Genomic DNA, 20,774 nt, shown 5'->3' with positions numbered 1-20,774 from the left:
TAGGGACTGGTCAATTGGGTTGGGGTGGGGGTTAGTTCACTCTGTTTTTGACTTTGGTAATGGGATCACCATGTTTTTGAAAATGCTCATTGGGAGGGCCAGTGTGTTTTTGAATTACAACGCAGGCTCATACTTACCTAAAATACATTGTACCAACCACGAATTTTATCATTCAGACACATTTTTTGGTGCAACCTCATGTAATTTTTATCTACAGATATATATTTTTCAGCATGCCCTTCCATGGCATAACTTCAATATATCAGACATATATATCAGAGATATTGGGATGTTTATAAATTGAAAGTTTGTAAAGTGTACTAATTATTATAAAATCTGCAGTTCATATGAAAAGCACAATAAATTCCTGATACTTTTTTGTTCTCCATGAGAATTCAATAGGAAGATGCACTAATATTTCAGAATACATCTGATACAGTGACATATTTTAGAAAGAGAAAAATGACAAGTCTATATTTCTCACTGATGCAACTACTTTACTTCATATCTCAGGTTTTCAAGTAAAAGGTGTTTTTCATGACTAAAAATCATAGTTGGCAAAAGGCAGTTTTGTCATCATAGCTGTGCTTTATAGTTTCAACATTGAAAGAAAAAGCCCTCTCAGATACTGTGCACATCAGATTTGGCTACGGCATATCAGGAGATGTAATTGGATGCCTGGAAACTGTCTAATTAATTACCAACTGAAGTTTTTGATTACTGCTGTTCTCTCTTTGATATAGATCATTGACCTCCATTTCTGTACAACATTCAGGACAATCTGGTTATGCACATAAAGTGTGAAATACATTCACAGCTCATTATATATATATATATATATATATATATATATATATATATATATATATATATATATATATATATATATATATATATATAATATATAAGTATAAAAAATAACACAAATTACTTCAAGTACAAAGTACTTTGTACTTGAAGTAAGTTGTGTTATTATTTATAATGCTCTGTTTTAGTGTCAAGCACTGAATTTCCCTTGAGGATATCTGTATAATTGTGTGTTGTGTGTGTGTGTGTGTGTGTGTGTGTGTGTATAATATATATATATATATATATATATATATATATATATATATATATATATATATATATATATATATATATATATATATAAAATTTATATTTCACCTCTTGTTTTTACCTTTGTCACGGGGTGGGGGTCACTCTGTTTTCAAAAGTTGGAATAGGGGCTCATCCTGTATTTGAAGCACAAAAAATACCCCCCTGAAGAAACTGACCAGTCCCTTAAAAGGGCCAGTAGCTGTAATTTATTGACATAGTTCACTATTTTGTTTTTTATGTCAATTACAGCTTCTTGTTCTACAGAGTATTCTGCCTGTCAACTAAGCCTTGACATGTGCAAACTGCATTGTGATAATGACATTCTGGTCCAGACTAGAATTTATGTGTTAAAATAATAAATGTACATTTTAAACATACAGTAGATGCTGTGTTGACAAAGATAAAATCATGCATGGTGGATGTCTCAACATATTTTATGAAATGGAACAAGAAATGTGAACGTCATAGAAAATTACAGCTACTAGGCGTAACTAGATTCACTGCATTCTGTACATCAAACGATGATATAACGATAAGTCTTAGGGCCAGGGAGATGCGAAGAGAACTGCATTTCACTCAGGGACACATTATGGTGCACCCAAGTCAAGTATGAAGTTTCCTACTGACAAGTTAGGGGTGCTGAGTGCTCTAGCTTCAGCACTGTGATACCACCTAATACCACAAAATGATTTATGTATTTAATATTCAATTGAAGAGTTAAAATACAAAAACATACCTTTTTAATATACAAAGTCCTGGTCATCACATTCCAATATAAGATTCAAAGGTATTTTTAAGGTCTATTGTTTTTATTTTAAAAGATAACTTGCATCTGTATCCTGGATAACAGCTAGACACCAATAGTATCTAGACTATGCAAAATGAACTTCTAAACAAATGCCAGGTCTTGCTCAACATGAAGTTTGTGCTTATAGTTTGATGTACCTACATCAAAGCCTGCTAGGAACCTGTTATTAACCTGTTATTTCCATTCTGCTGGTAAACTCTATGACATTGAAGCCAATCTTTTAGACATTTGTCAAGGCAAAAGATCTATGATACAGATTGCATTCAGACAATGGCTTAAATGATTGTTGAGAAGGAAGACATGTGGAGAGTTGCCTTTAAAAATTATTATTTTCTGGAATGTTGAAGAACACAGAATAAGGCTTTTTGACAGGGTGGGCTTTTTTTTGAAATCAAGTGACGCCATATGTGTTGTGTGAAAAGTATGACCCCTCTTTGCAGTTTTTAGCTACTATAGACTATAGTCTATAGAAGCTATTGGGATGGGTATCCGTCCGGCGTCCGGCGTCAGTCTGTATGTATGTATGTATGTATGTATGTATGTATGTATGTATGTATGTCCGTTTGTGAGGCGTCCGTCCACTCAAATATCTCGAGAACCGCAGTACTTACTGATTTGATATTTGTTGTGTAGATGAAAAATATGATTTTGAGAAACTATTTTTTTTAATTTTTTGATATTGTTGAAAATAGGCAAATTAATGCCAAAAAAGGCGTTTTTGGTAAAAATCTTCTCCTTTATAACCGCTGGGCAGACAGCTTTGTTATTTGGTATACAGGTCCCTAGGACAACCCAACTTAGATTTGTTCAAATTGTGATGAAATATGCAAATCTGTATTTTTAAGGAATTTTTTTGTCATTTTTGATCAAAATTTGACTTACATTGTATGTAATTCTTGTACTGTATAAACCCTATCAATTCACCCAGAAAAAAATAATTAATATGATTTTAAATAATTAATTAGGAAATCATCAAAGCCAAAATAATTTTAGTGTAGAATTATCAGAAAGTTCAACTTTTTTTGACAGTTCATAGTGAAATGCTTACCATCTTGGAGGATTAAAACATGTAAAGGCAACTTTCCTGAATCCCAACTTTGACATATTCTGAACCGTCATTTATTGTGCACTGTATGTTATCTAAAAGAAATTGCTCAAAATAGTTTGTCATGATAAGGTGGTCAAATAAATAGAGATAGAGAAAGTTCTAATTTCCATTTATGGTTGACTTGGTAAGGATAAAATAAAATTACTTTTTGAGGAAAAAATAGAGTGGTCAATTAAAAGAGTGGTCAAAGTGATAGGGTTTTTATGGTAAAGCTGGGCTGCAAGATTCCTCATGTGCTATTTATAGCAATTATGCAATCTGTGTAAACAGTGCAATGAAAGTGTTACATGATGCTTTTGATGACCTTGAACTTCTTAAGTTTCAAACATTTGTCTCTTCAGTGTGCTTTCTCTGAGTACGTACCGGTACAGTCTCAACTTATTCAACAGAACTTACTTACAATGTTAATTTGAAAGTTAAAATGTGCTTGGTTAATAGGATGAAAATACTGATAAAAAGATAACCAGCTTAAGATTCTTTATAACCTGACAGATATGCTGTTTTTTTATGATGAAAATCTTGATTTAAGCAAGTCTTGTTTACTTAGAATGTAATTAACTCTCGTTTATTAGCTACTATAGACTAATATAGTCTATAGAAGCAATTGGGATTGGTATCTGTCCGGCGTGCACTATCAGTATGTATGTATGTATGTATGTATGTATGTCCGTTTGTGAGGCGTCCGTCCACTCAAATATCTTGAGAACTGCAGTACTTACTGATTTGATATTTGTTGTGTGGATAAAATATATGATTTTCAGAAACTCTTTTTATTAATTTTTGATATTGTTGAAAATATGCAAATTAACACCAAAAAAGGTGTTTTTGGTAAAAAATCTTTTTCTTCTTCATAACCACTGGTTAGACAGCTTTGTTATTTGGTATACAGGTCCCCAGGGATAACCCAACTTTGATTTGTTCAAATTGTGATGAAATATGCAAATCTGTATTTTTATGGAATTTTTTTCTATTTTTGATCAGGCCATCCTGAAATGAGCTATCAAAGATATCCACCTTCTTCATCAATACATGTGTCACAAAAGGTTATTCTCTACATAACACAGCATAGCTCTGTCAACTGTTGAGTCGCTTGTTTTTTCAAAACTGCTTGTCAGACAGCTTTAATATTTGGTTTACAGGTCCCTAGGATGACCTTAGTGAGATAATTTCATACAGTTAGGAAATACTTAATTTTGTATCCATGTCTATAGTAGCTTCAGGGACTTTGGCCCTTTGCAGTTTTCCAACTTAGCATGAGTCCCTGGCAGGAAGGTGAATCTAGGTCCCCAAGATACTGTTGACCGTCACACACTGACTCGCTATATTCAATGTAAACACCAGTCTCTCATTCATTTGAAATCTGAAGCCCCAAAATTCAGGGAAAGACAGACATGTAAACGATTGAAGTATATAACAAGTATTCTTTAATTCAAATTTTTCAACTAGAAGACATACATGTATGTACAGAATAAAACTGCTTAAGAAATGTACTTTCCAAAAATTTGTTACGTATGTGCAACTTTTCTTGGCATATATCATGACCAGATGCCCCAGGTGGTATCTTGTGTGTTCATCTAAAGACTTTACAGGGTTAAAACTGACACCATGAGTACAATTTATGAGCTGGACAATAGTTCCCTATGGCGGATGCAGTCAGGGAAATTTTTGAAAACTAACTTTAATACCACTGATTCAAATCACTTAATAGACCCTGGAGCGAGATCTGGCTCTAGCGTCTGTGCTTAAACCATGGCTATTCCTTTTGTTTAATCCATTTCTATGGTCATGACATATGTTTAAAATGCAACATCTTTGAAACCCTTGACTTTATTTACAAAGTAAAACCAGGTGGATCTTTTGAAAATTGAGACCCTACGCTGGGCAACAACAGCAACTATGAACCACTTAGTCTCAAGGTTACTTTCTTATGCGGGATTTACAGAATACGTTGACCAATGAAAAATACCACGGCATAGAAATATACCCAAAACAGGCATTTCATGATAACGTGTTAACATTTTTTGTCAGCGTCACAGATTCCTGTCTGTCAGTGCAGTGTCATCTTTCCCAGTCTCAGTGAAAAAATATACTTCTAAACTTAAATTTGACCCCTCAAAATGAGCAAATTTTTTTATATCAGAAATAAAAAGCATTTTGCTCATGCATACTTTTTTGGTAATGCTGCACGAATGATAAAAATGTAAAGTTTGTGAAGAAAAAAGGGAGAGATGGCATAATAATACGGCATAATAATTGCCATGATTTGTCATATTCAGATATTTTCATTTATAAGCAATGCTTAGCACTGAGTAGGGCAATATTTTTGTTGCTAAAGTGAACAAATGCACTAAAAGAAGGAAAAAATATTCCAATTTTGTTCCACTTGTCTGTTGAGAATAGCAATCTGTTTGAAGTTTTATGTTAGATATGATTCAACCATAACTTCTGTTGACTTTGCAATTTTTTTGCATATGCAGTGTTTTTTTGGTTCATGGTTTCACGTACATGTCAACTTTCCGCTTGGTGACGATGCGTTTGTTTGGCGCATTCTGCTGGTAGAATGGTTTCCTCTTGGTGTGGTTGACGAGAGCTCTCCTCATCACGTCGACCGCAAAGTCAGCGTCAGCCTTTGTAATGCACATGGGTGGTTTGATTCGAAGCACCTGGATGACAAAAAAAGCAAAAATAATCATCCTCAGATATCAGCGTCTTCTCCATGTTTCTGTCAAAGGGAAGTGGGACATATCCCTGTGGCTTGAAACTTTGAGGATTCATGGGCACAATAATAAATAATGTAAATTTAAGTTATGTAAATTAAGATTTTTGAAGGTATTAGCAAATTAAGATGGCATTGACCGAATATAAAATAAATGCCAGTCCTGTTTCTTGCTCTTTTTCTGATGCAATTTGTGCTCATATTAAGTAGGAATTTGTATAAATGTGTGGGGGATTTGCACAAATGCGGGCTCTGGAGAAATCACTGAGATATTGCTATTGCTAATCAACTTTCAAACCAATGGAAATATTTTCATAGAGGATCTCCAGATTGAAGCTGAAGAAATCATTACAAATTTTTTCCAAAAGTTCTTGGTATATTTTCCAGTTGAGTTTATCAATCTTTTCAATTTTCTTTTCATCTTTATTAAGAAACAGTAAGAATAGCTCTCTCAGACAGAAAAGATCCTTCACCAAGCAATAGATTGCCATGATTCCAAAAGACTACCAATTTTCAATATTGATACCACAGAACATTTAATACTGCTAGGACTGTGTTCACCCTATATTCTTCTGCTTGGACTCCCATCAAAATGGTAACCTACCCGTTTGACGAGAAATCGTCCTAATAGCTCTGACAAATGTGTACACTGTGGTGTAAAGGTTAGGTATTTATCTGCTCCTAAAATTTTCCTCAGTAATTGTATTCATTTATGCAAGGATTATCAATTAGCATTGTTTGAATATGCAAATCAACCAATGAGTCATTTATCAATGAAGCATATTCATTGGCCTAAAATTGAGCATTATATGTATAGGGATGGTGTTCCGCATTCAAATTTACACTATGTATAGGCATGCTGTGCCATTTCACTTTGTGTATTGAACACATAATGAATTTCTTACATTTCCAGACAGCCCGGCTCTTCCCAGTAAGATTCCCATATCTTTGGTCTCTTCCAAGATTTCTGTTACATCAGGTCCTGGCAGTGTGAACGTGATTCCTGGTATTGGAGAGAGGGAAAGATCAGTGCACACACAGAGCACATCATCAATGCACACATTCAAATCATTGCCTCATTTATTGCTGGACTTGAACTTTGACCTTTCATAATGTAACTGCGAATATAGATGAAAGTAGAGTACCAAAATATTTCACAATCTGTTTGATATTGGAATAACCATCTGTGCATTCATGCATATGGACTTTCGCAACTTTTCAAAGTTTGGTTAAAACTTTAAAGTCTACTTCATGAAAGAGTGCTCCTATTGTTAATAACAACTGCTTACTCTGGCAAATGAATTTGTATACCAATTTTTGAGAACCATAATACCATTTTATCCCCTTCAAAGACCAGGTCATGCTGTATAAACGCAAACTCAACTATGAACCACATTGTGTTGGTGTCTATACATGTACATGAATATTCATGAGTTAACTGTCCTCACCTTATCTGTGACAAGGTCAATGCCAATCATAAGGCCCTTCCCCCTGACATCTCCCAGAACTTCAAACTCGTCTCGAAGTTTTTTCCAGCTCCTTCATCAAATACGTGCCGATAACTTCTGCATTCTCTTGCAATTTTTCCTCTTCAATTACCTTCAAAAGCAAAGATGAGAACAGAATAAGGGATCATCTCAACTCATTCAAATTCAAAGATTCCTTACTTGTGACAGGGTCCCTTGCTTTCTCACTTTGATGGGTCCATCACTCACTTGAAAACTCAACTTTTTCATCACATTAGCAATGACAAATGCCAATCTAAAGCAGATTATCACTGGCACATTCTCAGCTTTGAAATAAATTTGATGTCTTCACCAATAAAATGTTCAAATAATTAGCGATTTCAGTGACAGTATTTCACACTCTTTTATATTTTCTGCAAGCAGGGGAACTTTTCAAAGATTTGATTTTAATTTCCTGTGAAAGCATTCATATTGACATCTATACAACCTTTATCCTCTATGCAAAGAACAAAATGGAGAAAGTTAAACTTAGAAATTTTCAAGGCCATGTCAGACAAAATTCTGTTTGGGGATGCAATGTTTCCAATATTCATGTTCCAGGCTTGATAATGGCTTGATCGTGTTTGTATGTTATCTGATGTGCATATAAACCAATGGAAATGATCTTCCTTTATTGTTAATATAAATACACAGTTACATACATCAATGACTGCAGATCCCACAGCACAAGCCAATGGATTGCCACCAAATGTGTTGAAATGTAGGGCTTCTGTGAGACACTTGGCAATTGCTGGAATACAAAAGGTGAAATGTAAATATCATGAATGGAAATTAAATGATCCTTGACAGTCAAGTAATTACAGCTACTGATCTTGAAAAATGATAAGATTGAACAGTCAATAAAAGTTTACTTATTACACATTGTAGAGGACAAAACATCACATTTGGTGGGCACTTTACAGACAGATAATTAGTCTTGTTTTAGATTTGTGGTCAAAGCTTCATGATTACAGTCATTGTATGCTATTATGCTCATACGTTGATCACATCCTATTCATGACTTTGGACTATTTTACATGACTATTTTACAGCATAGAGTCAACCATGATGATAGCTGCAGATTCTCACCTGGTGTGGTAACCACAGCGGCCAATGGGAAACCATTACCAATACCCTTTGCCATGGTAACTTGAATATAACAAAAAAGAATAACAGATTAAAACAAGGGGTCATTAAAGAATCTGTTATCAGACAAATTTAGGAATAACAATGACCAGATAAACTGGTCCTAATTATTGACATGAGTCTCAGCAACTCTGTAAAAGAATTATGTCACAGGTTAGAGACAGTTTACGTGTACAATATTGGGATCTGAGTGGCTTTAGGTATCCCTGAGAACTGACTTGACATTTTGCCCTAATATCCCTGTGCATATGTTCACCTACCCTAGGTATATGCACAGTCAATTGTTGAAAAGGTTAAGTCACATTGATTAAGAACTTCTTTTATCAGACTTTCACTGACTCGGCTCTGAATGTCTATATATTTGAACACTGGATTATCATACAAGAAATTTCAATGACAGGGACCTAATATCACTTACCAATATCTGGCATGACACCATGTGTCTCAAATCCCCAGTAGTGGCTACCCATTCTACCAAAGCCAGTCTGTACCTCATCAGCAATGCAGAGAGCACCCTTCTTTCTAGCTACAGTGTAAGCACCCTTCACAAAGTCCTTGGGATACTGGTTAATTCCACCAGCTCCCTGAAAGATAATCAAGCGACAATTTTCCATTAAGAGTACATCCCACTTTGACTAAACTTGCCTGTGTTTTGTTTAGACATTTTCATTGCAACAAATGAAAAGAAAATATCCCCTTTGATAACACTGTAAACGTCATAAATACAGAAAATGTGAAGGGTTGTTACTTATATCAAGTACCAATGCAAGAACTGAACAAATATTTACAAGTATTATACAGATACAAGAAATTGGGAAGAAATTGAGAAAATTTTAACAACACAAAAAGGCTGTCCTACAAGAGGGCAATGTACCATCTCAACATAACCATGAAAGTATTCATATTTGTCCATATCAAAAACTCTGAATTCATGGAATGACTTAAAACATGCTGATTGTATTGTTTAGGCTTGATAATCCTAATAGCTAATTCTAGATTGCTCCTGATGTATCACACCTAGAAGTTCAACTGGATAAATTTTGATCTCCACGCTATACTCACCTGGATGGGTTCAATAAAAATGCCGGCAATGCTCTTGGGGCAGGAATGGTTCAGCAGATCCTCTACTTGGTGTACATACTTGTCATTAGCCTGACACTGTCCGGACGGGCAGTCACAGCTACGGATTGTCTGGAAATACATGCAAAAAAATCATTTGTAAAAGAGGGATATATGCTGGTACTTTGGAGATATACTTGGGGTGTGCGAGTTCACTAAGCTCTTAACAGTATGTGATGTCATGATGATTAGGATCTTGGAACTGTCAAAGAATGACAAGTATTGGCATCCTTCAAATGAAAGCTTCTGTCAATTGGTACTTCTTAGAATAGCTAGATCATGAGAATTGGTGAAAATGCAGAGAAAAAGAAAATATGATTTTATCTTTACCTTTGAGGATTAACAAAATGTGGATGACATACCTGCACAGGGGAGTCTCGGCAATGGGCACCACCATACGGTCCACGGAATACATCAGCATTCATGCTGTTATGGATACCAAAGCCTCTAGCAAAGGAGTAGTTCCAGGTCTGCAACGCTGTCAATCCCTGGAGGTAGGGACTTCCGCCATGATAGGCACTCCTAGGAGCCATGGATGGAAAATTTAAAAAGTTAGCTCAGCACATATTATTGTAAGGAAATACGTTTGATTTTGTTGAGACACGCAAGTAATGTTGGCAGTTATATACCTGACATTGAACTTTTGTATTCTAGATCTTTGATCATCATGAAAACACGTCTAAATATGGCAGTACAGAATCATATTTGGTAAATTCCACATTTTCACTCCATGTTCTTGCAAATAACGTGACATTGGATTCTGAAGACTAATATTCAAATGGATAATTTGATTGTAGCTGTAAATCAAACCTGGACTCAGCATCACCACCACAAACTTTTTGCACAATCTTAATTTGTTTTGAGTTGCAAAGTTAGACCTTTACACTGAGAAATGGGGGTGTCAGGGTCAGAGAAACAAAAGGGTTTAATAAAAGAAAAAAGAGAATGGTTCATAGCTTGTTGCAGAGGACAGCCGACACTGGATCCCCTAAAATTCAGATGCAGTTTCTCATTAATTTGCACAAAATGTTAAAAGCTTTGTGCTATTCGTCCAAGATTTTTAACAATTGTCCAAATTTCTGAGTAAAAAGTTGTGTGGAAATGCTGTAAAAGATATTCTGATCAAAAATGTATGTTATTTGTTACCAAAAACAAGATCCTCTCAGTATAAATTATGTAATATTGCCTCGACAGAGAAAGTTTTATGCTTTTTGTTCAAGCTCTCCTCGAGGAAATTTGTAACCACGTTTTCTCATCATCAAGAATAAAAGTAAGAGGTCAGCTAGCATGCAAAACTTTGGAATTTGAGAAACAAATTACATAAAAGTTATCAATATTTGAATTCAAAATGGCTTCTGTAGCCAGTGCTATCTCTATGGGAAAATTTGCCAGTTTCACAAACACAAGACAGTAAAACGTCATTTACTTCAAAAATGAGTCCAAACAAATGGCATAAAATGAAAATTGCATACCTCAGTGAAATGATGTCAAAGCTGCGGTGTGAAGTCTTGCTAATAACATAGCTAAGTCATTGGCTTCAGATCCACTGTTCACGATGTATGCCACCTGAAATTGTTTAGAAAAACATCAGACTCCTCACATCCTCCGGACGGTTCGTGTGACATGGCTTTGTAACTACCGCTTAAACCTAAAAACGCCAGCCAACCCTTTCAACTGCTGTAAGATCCTGTGAAAGGGTTAAAAGCACACAATGCAGATTTCTTTTTATTCCGCACCTTTTTAAAATTCAAGAGAGGTTCGCCGGATTGGAGAAAAATAGAACTGCTTCAAAACTGCTCCGCTACAACAGCTTTCTGAAAAATGAAATGAATTCTGGCTGGAACGATTGATGCGGTATCTTGAGAGCACTGCAGAACAAACGCACCACCATTTCCCCCGACCTATGGATGACTGCATTGCCCGGACTGCAAACTCTGCTGCCACTTCTGGATACGTTGACCATCATCAGCACCTAACACTTGAAATACCTAACAGCTGTACATTGCTATCAAGCCTTGTGCGCGTTCTTTGTTCCTCATGAATACGTAAATGTGTTAAAACAAAAGTAGGCGCAAATGTATGATAACAAAACGATAGGAATTCAAAAAGTGTAACTGATTCTATGCTTCCGTCTGATGGTATTTTTGATACATGCATGTACAATATACATCGTATCAGGCATGTTCGGACATTCTATTATTGATCAATTTCCAAAATAAACTGCAGCTATACCAGGAAGCCTTGCATTGAGATCATATGCAAATGGGGATAAAAGTCTACGAAAATTTTGAATAACAGATTTGAACTGTTTTCATTCAATTGTTTCTAGGGTTTCCATAATTTTCCTTTTTTTTTTTTTCAAAGACAGCCGTAATAACTGATCACAGAGAGAAAGCACCCTTCCAGGGATTGTGTAGATGAAATAGATAGGAACTTTCAAATTTTGTATAGTTTGGACAATGAACTATAGCACAAAGCTTGATATATATTTTTTAAGAAGCCTAGCTCAGCCACTATAGTTGATGCGATACCAATCCTGTGAATAGCAAAATCCTACAGACCTACATCCCAGCCTCAACCAGAGTATAGTCACAGGTGATGCAGAGACAGAATACAGCTAGATATTGAATAATATTCTTTATGCCTGTGACAATTTCTTTATCTTTGATAACTAACACTTCATGTGCTTCAGTATGAAGTTCCAGTTCTGACAGAAATTGTATTTGAGAATTTCATGATAAAATTTCTGATTTCTTTCTTTCTTTAGCATCACAATTACTATAACTTTTTCACAGCCAGTATATTATTGTCACAATTTTAGTTCAATTAACTTTTTTAGCAGAGGGGAAGTTTCCCTTTTTTTTGCGTTTTTAGAGAGACTTCATGATGATCAGTTCCATAGCGATACAACATATCACGTAAGGAGATGTATTTGCCCCCTTTGGACCATGTGGGATACTGTGCCATTGTAGTGAAACAGTAAAATAATGGTATGGCTGTGAAATAGCTATGTAAGTATAATATTTTGTCGTATCATGCCAAATATATAAGTCATCTCAAAATACAAACACCATAATAACGTTAGACCTGTCGACATGCACATACAGCAAGAGTTTTCACCATTGGAGAACACCAGTACAATGGGACATGCCGGGAGGTGTACTGCACAGCTATTTTTTTTCTGTTTTCTGCGAATTTTATATCAAATTTTGGTAAATTATCAAACATTTGAAAATACGATGCCCAATATTCTGGACACTTATTTTTGTCAGACAGGTGTAACTGTAATTACTTCTATGTTCAGAGCAAAAAGTGTTTTATAGCTAATAAAAGGCAAGTGTAAATTTTTGCTTGGCAGACAACTGAAGCACATGAAGTGTTGGTTTTTTTTCTTTTTCTTATCATTGAATGGAAATTTGAAAAGATAGTATAAATTTGCAGTGGACAGCACTGGAACAGAAGCACATGCAAAATGAAAGCACCACTACTGTCCACTACCTTCAAATCCCCTGGTAGCTTATCAGTTAATTTGGTGACATATTCGTGGATCTTTGGGTGTATATATATGTTGCTAGTATGCCACAACGTCTTCATTTGTTTTTCTAAAGCAGCCACCACTTTCCTGTTGGGTAGAAAGATTGAGAACACATGGCAATGAGCATTAGTGGTGACCCCGACACAACTGCCAGACAGCTTCCTGACTCTTTCTCAAGCACACGACTCCCAGGGGTCACTTGACGCAGCCATTAACCACCACCACATTGACAACTTTTTAAAATTTTTTAACCTTTCTTTGAATATATTTCAATATTTCTAGATTGATTGCTTAATATTGTAGGAGACTTTCTCTCTAAATATCACATCTTTTTGGTTCTCCATTTTGGGATTAGAATTTAAGATTTGCGTGCGCTTGGCACCTTCAGTGCTTGCAAAGCTACCTCAGGGGATGATGTTTGCTAACAGTGAGGGAGTTAGGGGTGCTTCACACACAGGTCTCTCTTTCCATTGGCCCACAGTATCACTGTTGCAAAAACTGATTTCCTGGATTTTGTAAATAAAATGTTGCGAGGAACTTTTCAAGCATTGAATTATACCAAGCAAATTCTTTATCTATTTTTAAAAATCCAACAATGTCAGAAATTTCAATTTTGTTTTGATTAGGATCATGAATTTGTCCAATTTTAAGCAATCAAACCAGTTTCTTAGAAGATTATGATCATGAGGGGGTTTTTTGGATTGATTGTTTGTTGTTTTACATGTTAAATATGGCCGATGGGTAATTTCAAATTAAGTAAAGCCAAAATTATTAATTTATTCTACATGAAGTTTTTGCTTTTTCTTTTTCTTTTCCTGCTTTACTCAAAGCACTGATGAAGGTGTCACAATTCAAAACACCCTTTGGAAAGCAGTAGTTTTATGCAACATGCCAAATTTGTTCAAAATTTCACTTATTGTTCGGGAGAGGGGGACTTATTCAATTATTTGACATTCCATCCACTGCTACAGCCAATTCATACCCTGAGTGGTCTCTGCTTCACAAAAGAATCAAAACTTACACAGAAATGATTACAGCAATTAGAGGGCTTTGAAGCTGGCCAAATATAATCTGTATCAGCGGAGATGATATTTTCCATAACAGGAGGTTCACCAAGCAATGTATATACTGATTCCCTTTCTGGGAATTTTTTTTGACAAAACTTGCATGACGACTCATGGAATTTTTACATTTGCTTTTGGGGTAAATACCATTCACAGTTTTCATCTCTGCAACGAAACATGCATTCATGAACAGTGGACTGTATGTCAGCTTAGCAAACTTGTTTTCATATATGTCTGAATGACTGTTGATTAAATGCTGAATTGCAGTCTGATGTCGTTTCATACATAGTTTGTCATCACAATCTGAGTATCACATGACACAGCCTCCAAAGCAGGTTGAATCAGCTGGTTCTGTAACTTGTGATTACAATTTTTCTTGTCATCTTTTGTGGAGAAAGTTCATAAACATACAACTTTTGGTTTCTCTATTGGTCAGTATTCTTTTGGAGTTGCGCACAGATACTTTCTACTGCTCAACATGTCAAGCTACAGTGATGTACATGCGCCAACGAACTGCTGAAATCATTTCCTTTACAACTATAATTGATCAGAAGACAAAAAGTTCAAATAATGTCCACAAATTCACTGAAGATAAGGTTCCACCTTTTGGCTGCCACATACCTGTCATTGTGGGGATGTGAAGATACACTGAAAATTGCTATGCTGACTTGACCTGTTCACCCTAATTTCCGGTAAACAGGTCCGCCATGACCCCTGATAACAGTGGGTTTGGACCCAACCATGTTGGTGAGTGGGTTAAACATACATGATATAAGTGGCGGTGAGTCATATCATGTGAGTGGGAGTGAGGAGGGTGAGGGGGTTATGCAAAAATTTTTTTGTAAATGTGGACAGTTCACTTTTCCTTGTAAGCTGATCAGTTCCAGTTGTATCATAAATAGCAGAGTCCGCGGAGGCCCATCAATTGGCTGAGAACTGATTGAATGTAGTACAACGGAGTTATGAAGGTTACCAGCAGAAGCCTATGGTGGCAGTATTATTTTATTTTATGGTCGCTATCAGTCTTTTATCAGAGGATGGCAAACTGCCAATTGCAAACTGACAGCTTGGCAGGTGAACAAGCAATTTACTGAACAATGATTTTAATCCTCTGATAAAAACATGTTTAGCGCCAAGCAATAATTTTTTCTTGCGCCATCACTGTGTTTGTAGAAAGCATTACACTTAAAGAGCTGAATTTCCAATAATAACAAACGTCTACTCAGCATGGAGTATTGAGAATTCAACCGTACCTTTTCTACGGGAATCCCTCCCTTTTAACTCAGATTTAACAATCACTCATTATATCTCAAAACTGTACGACTGAACTGACATTGCTTCAAAAATGTTTTCTGAGTAAAGGGTTAAGATTTCCTCATAGGAAAGGTGCAGTTATCAATTTTAATGAAGCAAAAAAACTCCATTTGAAGTTTTACAATAACTGAGCTGCAATCTTCAAATGAAGTTTCTTTTGTGAGAAAGAAAAGAAAGTTTGACAGGGTGAGTGAATTTTTAGAAAAAATACTTACGGATGACAATGCCCACAGCTGACTGTGTTGATACCTGCAAAAAGATCAAGATATCGTCTCCCTCGTTCATCATACAGCCACTGGCCATGACCTTGGACGAACATGATTGGTTTCTGGTAGTATGTCATCAACGATGGTGTCAGCCTCTCCTTGCGGACTTTCATTGCTTCCTCGAATGTGATTCCCTGAAACGAAGTCATACGAAGTAGCATACAAGTCTTCGGGGAATATCAAAATCATCATAGCTTTTCAGGGACAGCACTTGGAAGTTGAAAATAGTCTCTTCCATTTTCACTTTTGTTTGAAAATTTTCAACATCCTTTTACTCTCAGAATGAAAGATAAAAGGCACTGACTAAACCAATGGGGGACACAGATTAGTGACGGTAGTGTAGTAAAGCTTTTGACAAAGTAGCATGTTGCATTTCTTTATTTTATGGTAGGCATGGACACTGAAATGTTTTGTTTAGTTGCACCTCAAAAGTGAAAGATTTAAACTTTTGATTTCAACCATTCTCTTACCAAAGCAAGAATAAAAATCAGGCGTCACCATGCAAAAATTTGGTACTGGAGAGACAAACTACTAAAATTTACCGATATTCGGAATTCAAAATGGCTGCCATCCCTGAGGCAACTCTATGGGGAAAATAAATTTTCGATTTGCAAAAAACTAAGACAGTGAAAACTTTTCTTTCATCAAGAGCTTTAAAATGAGCCTACACAAGTGGTAGATCAGAAGAGAATTGACAAAATTTGAAAGCAAGAATTTCTGTCCCCCAGGCACATTCTACCTTTAAGATCATTCCCTTTGAAACTTTTCTGAGTTAAAAATTTAATGGATTTGTGGCGTAATGTTTGCTAACTTTGAAAAAACTATGGCTGAGATAGGAATGTGTAAAAGTTTAATACACAAATATTCTTGCACTGTGCACACTTTGTACCAGACAAAATGTGAGGGTGAAAACTTACGGTGTACTTGTCTGGTTTGAAGTCAGTTGGGGGCATCTGTACCGACTCGAAATCTAGCTCCTCTACTTTGGGGCTCAGCGCAGCCAAAGCTGTGACAAGGAAAGGAAAAATACGGACTCGTTATTGGGCTTCATGGCCACATGCAAGTCTTACTGCTGTTTACTCTCTGACAAGTCATGAGCAAAGTGTAGTTACGATGTAACTGCGGTCAGTCGTGTCGGTAGAGCGCTTAAGTGTCCATGGGCTATTGGTGCAACTCTGGCCGATATAATAAAAGGGATCCGCCTTTGTAACATTTTGGTTCGCGGAAGGTCATTACATGATATGGCAAATATGCAAATTACACCATTCACGATCAGATAATGGTGTTGATTGGCCTCGGAAGTTGGAAATGATGTTTAGCCGGAGGACGTAAACAACACGGATGACTCAATGTTGTGTTTGTCATTCCAATCAGTTATTAATACGTCATTGAGATTACGTGTGACCACCACAGATCACTGAATTCGAAACACATGTACCCTCGCGTGACACTATAACATGACGTAGACTTGTAAAATGACGACAACGGTTCACTCGCAGGTTCAAATTTGTTATACTAGCACTGCGTAATCTTGGTAGCAAACGCTAAAAATGACGGTAGAGCTCATAATAAACTGATGTTCTTTCTGAATTTACATGATAAACAAACACATGGAAGTACAAGCAAAGCAATGATAGTAATTAGGGCAAAAATAATACATTCGCTGATTGTCTGGTCTCGCACACATAAAACTGGCACATGTTACACCTTTGGAGTGCATGTCATAATTATTTACTAAGATTTCTTATTTTTACGTTCCATCTGAAGAGAAAGCTGCATTGCGCCCGATGCCACCACAGCTGCACGGGCGACGGGTGTCATGGGCGACGGGTGTCTGATGTACATACTAGTACTCCCTTTTACCCAAACTGTACACTACATACCCGGTCCTGATCTGAGTGAGTACTGTGATTCAGAGAGACGACGAGCCGAACACTGCCGACAGCGACATTTTAGCCATACAACCCTGTCGAGCTGTCCCGTCTCGGAACGGTCGGGTCCATGCGCAAGCAAGCCAAATATCTCGCTGCAATTATCTCGTATACCTCCGGCTCCATATAGATACATCTATCACTCACGCGTACGCGTCGGTGTGTGAAACCACCATGCCAGCAGCATGCAGGCTGCAGGCTGCAGCACCCCGCCTGCACCGGCCCGGCCGGCCATCTTGCGAGCAAGTGCAAGGTACATCAGAACGAGGCCACGCAGCCAGCGATAAGCCTATTTGAAAGTTCAATGGCCTGCATATTGACTGTTCATTGTTGTTATGAATGTGGTCGGCCTTCGGTTGGTAAAATACGCAAAAAGGAAAAGTTGCTCTGAGTCTGATAGAAAAACCCGATTGTCGGCGAATCAAGAAAATCAATATGTGAGCAGAACAACTGCGCAAGAACCGGTTGTGCTACCTGTACAGGAAGAGGTTACGCATACATTCCGGAAAAGGCTCGTGACGCAATGCTAAATTCCAAGATTGTAAGATTGTAAACAGCGATTTGAAATGTAAGAATTATACACGGAAAAACTATTGTCGACTCAATTTATATTAAAACACTTGACAGAGGCATATCCTCGGTCAAATACAGAATGAGAACAGGTATTTGTGTCTTTTTACATTCACTTTTCATTTTTATTTTACTATCACTAAACTGCACAATGCACCGACTTGATGGATGAAGAAGTTTAAATTTATTTCATTTACGAAGTAGCGTTTCTGAAAGAAGATAATTGAAAACAAAATTGTGTTCGCAACCATAATCCATGATAAACTGATCACTATACGCCCGCTGTCACAGTACCGATCGAGCGAAAACGATAACATGCTTCAAAACTGGTTCCAGCTAGTTTAGCAATAGTGAATAGAAACCGGTTTGCGGCGTTTCGCGCTGTACCGTTAAACTTCAAAACAAGTGTCTCAGTGCGACCAGAACAAATTTCCCGAAGAGCAAATACTCCACCCAAGAAAAAAAAGAAATATTATTTTTTTTTGCAAAGCAGAGGAATAAAATCATTTCATATCAGAAAACGCGGGTTTTCAAACATACACTATTTTTTTCGCGAAAGTTTGTCAGCGAACCGGAGCCGGCCTGACACAGTGAGCGTCCTTGGGCGTGGGATCAGGAAAATTTGATTGGCAGCGGTCAATCAATTCTCTCTGAGTTCGCGCCTACAACGTTCTGTGTGCAGATTTCCCTCTTTTTACTTTTTTGAGAACTTTCATTTTGCACTTTCACAGCAAGACTTTGCAGGCGTTGTCTACCCTAGAATCCCTTAAATTTTGTCATTGGCATTGAGAATTGCGTGTCAAGTTTGAGTAATTTACCACAGTATCACGGTAGCATTTTTACATATTAAAGAAACGGTCCTAAATCAAAAAATTATTTGAAAAATTCTAAAAAGACTAGGTAACTGACTAACCGCTTTGCTGCTTAACAGCTGTCTTCAAAATATTCGGTACAATTCGGCTCAACATCTTGGAAGCTTGCTGAAAGTTCTTTTGGTCGCCCGAGACGCAATCAACACACACACTTCCGATCTTCGCTGTAAACCGCTCTGAAAAATATTTTGTAGTGTTAATGCATTTTATACGTTATGCAAATTTATCCAGACTTATTTCAATATTTATGCAACTAGGGTTTGCTAGACCGAACTGGATCGGACTGGATAGTAGTTGGCACTCGCCCATTACTACCTTGTAGTATACTATTCTCCATCTTTCTGAATTGCCGTCGTCATAACGACATGAATAAATTACGATCGACCAATGACCGGTAAGCTCTTGGTGATCGCAAGCAGCCCGATATCCATCCCATTCCGCGGTTGCGTTACTTCAAAGCTAAGCTTGCCCTATGCGGATCCCAACGATGTTGAGAGGAAGCCATAGCGGTGCTCGTAACTTCGATGGCCGCCGCGATCTACACATGCAACAGCCCTCGCTCCGTAAAAGAAAAGTACGCGGATGCAACTTCTTGCATATCGTGATCATTATACGTGCCCACAGATCGTAACGCCGGGCAAAGACGTGTAAGGTGTTTTCTATCTCGCAGGAAAGGGAAACATAAATATTGAAAAAACTTGTCGATCTATCTGGAAACGAATGCCATCGCATATGGCGCACACTGCTTACGTTGATGCAAGTTCTTTTTCTGTAAAAACAGTAGGCATCGGAGAATGAAATACACACAGACGCCAAATTTAAGAAGTATTTCCAGTAAAATGGCTGATTAGGAAGGTTAGATCTGTCGGAAACGTCTTCATTTATTTTTACCCGTGAGACTAGAAACAAAAATGCGCTTGTTGTTTTCGACACTCAATCCGGAGCAAAACGTACGCCGCAGTCCCTCTGTGGGTACGCTAACTGGCCGGGTTCTGCACTTGGTTTCTCGGTCCAATTGTTAATTTTAAGCAAAGGCCTAACCAGACGCAGAAGTAGTATTCTGGATGTTTTTCCATGGAGAATCGGTGTCTCGCCTAAACAGAAGTTCGATTTTCTAAAGCACCCAATCATTTCTGGTCGCTTCAGCAGATATAATGAATATAATCCACAGTGTGCCTTACTCGAATCTGTTGCTCATGACCTTGACATGCTCGTGAAATACTTAATGGACATGCAAAGGTATTACTCTTTTAAGAAAAGAAAACACATTTTCATTTCGTCTATTTATACTCCGTGTTAAAGAGCACATTACTAGCGAGAAAGCAGGCACGAACATTTTTTTCAGGATGACGCCATCAGAGCACGTTGAAGGCGCACTGAGCGGAGCAGCTTCAGCGATACAATGCGGAAAACGTAAACAAGTTTTATCAATAGGCGTCGAAAATAAGGTCAGCAATGCAAAACAACTTGCTGTTGGGAAACACCCCGCAAGGGATCGTCTACACTTGCCGCAGTTCTGTAAACAGCAGTGTAGAAACTCGAGAACAAATTTATTTGTCTCATGTTGTTACATGTATATCGGTTAATTATAGCGAGTTTCTAGCAGGCCTTCGCGCTAGGGCGTGTGACAGCCAGTAAATGGGGAGTTCGGTCTGGGCCAAATATAAAAGCGAGTTCATAAGCCTGATAAGCGTTGTTTTGACATTATGTGTTGAGAAT

At 37.2% G+C, this 20,774-nt stretch overlaps 1 long non-coding RNA gene and 1 pseudogene across 1 annotated transcript; both read right to left on the bottom strand.

The window, feature by feature from the left end:
• Positions 1 to 4,418: 4,418 nt before the first annotated feature.
• LOC139148213 (uncharacterized) lies at positions 4,419 to 6,738 on the bottom strand. Its single transcript, XR_011555895.1, has 2 exons — positions 6,639 to 6,738; positions 4,419 to 5,680 (listed from the first exon to the last, which is right to left on the bottom strand). It is a non-coding gene; the product is annotated as an uncharacterized lncRNA (long non-coding RNA).
• A 407-nt stretch (positions 6,739 to 7,145) lies between these two features.
• LOC139148212 (alanine--glyoxylate aminotransferase 2, mitochondrial-like) lies at positions 7,146 to 19,258 on the bottom strand (annotated as a pseudogene).
• Between the last annotated feature and the right edge of the window lie 1,516 nt (positions 19,259 to 20,774).

The sequence above is a fragment of the Ptychodera flava genome, chromosome 13 (genome assembly GCF_041260155.1).
Source record: "Ptychodera flava strain L36383 chromosome 13, AS_Pfla_20210202, whole genome shotgun sequence".
NCBI lineage: Eukaryota > Metazoa > Hemichordata > Enteropneusta > Ptychoderidae > Ptychodera > Ptychodera flava.
Note: the sequence above shows the minus strand (reverse complement) of the source record. Positions and strands in the feature narration are given on the sequence as shown.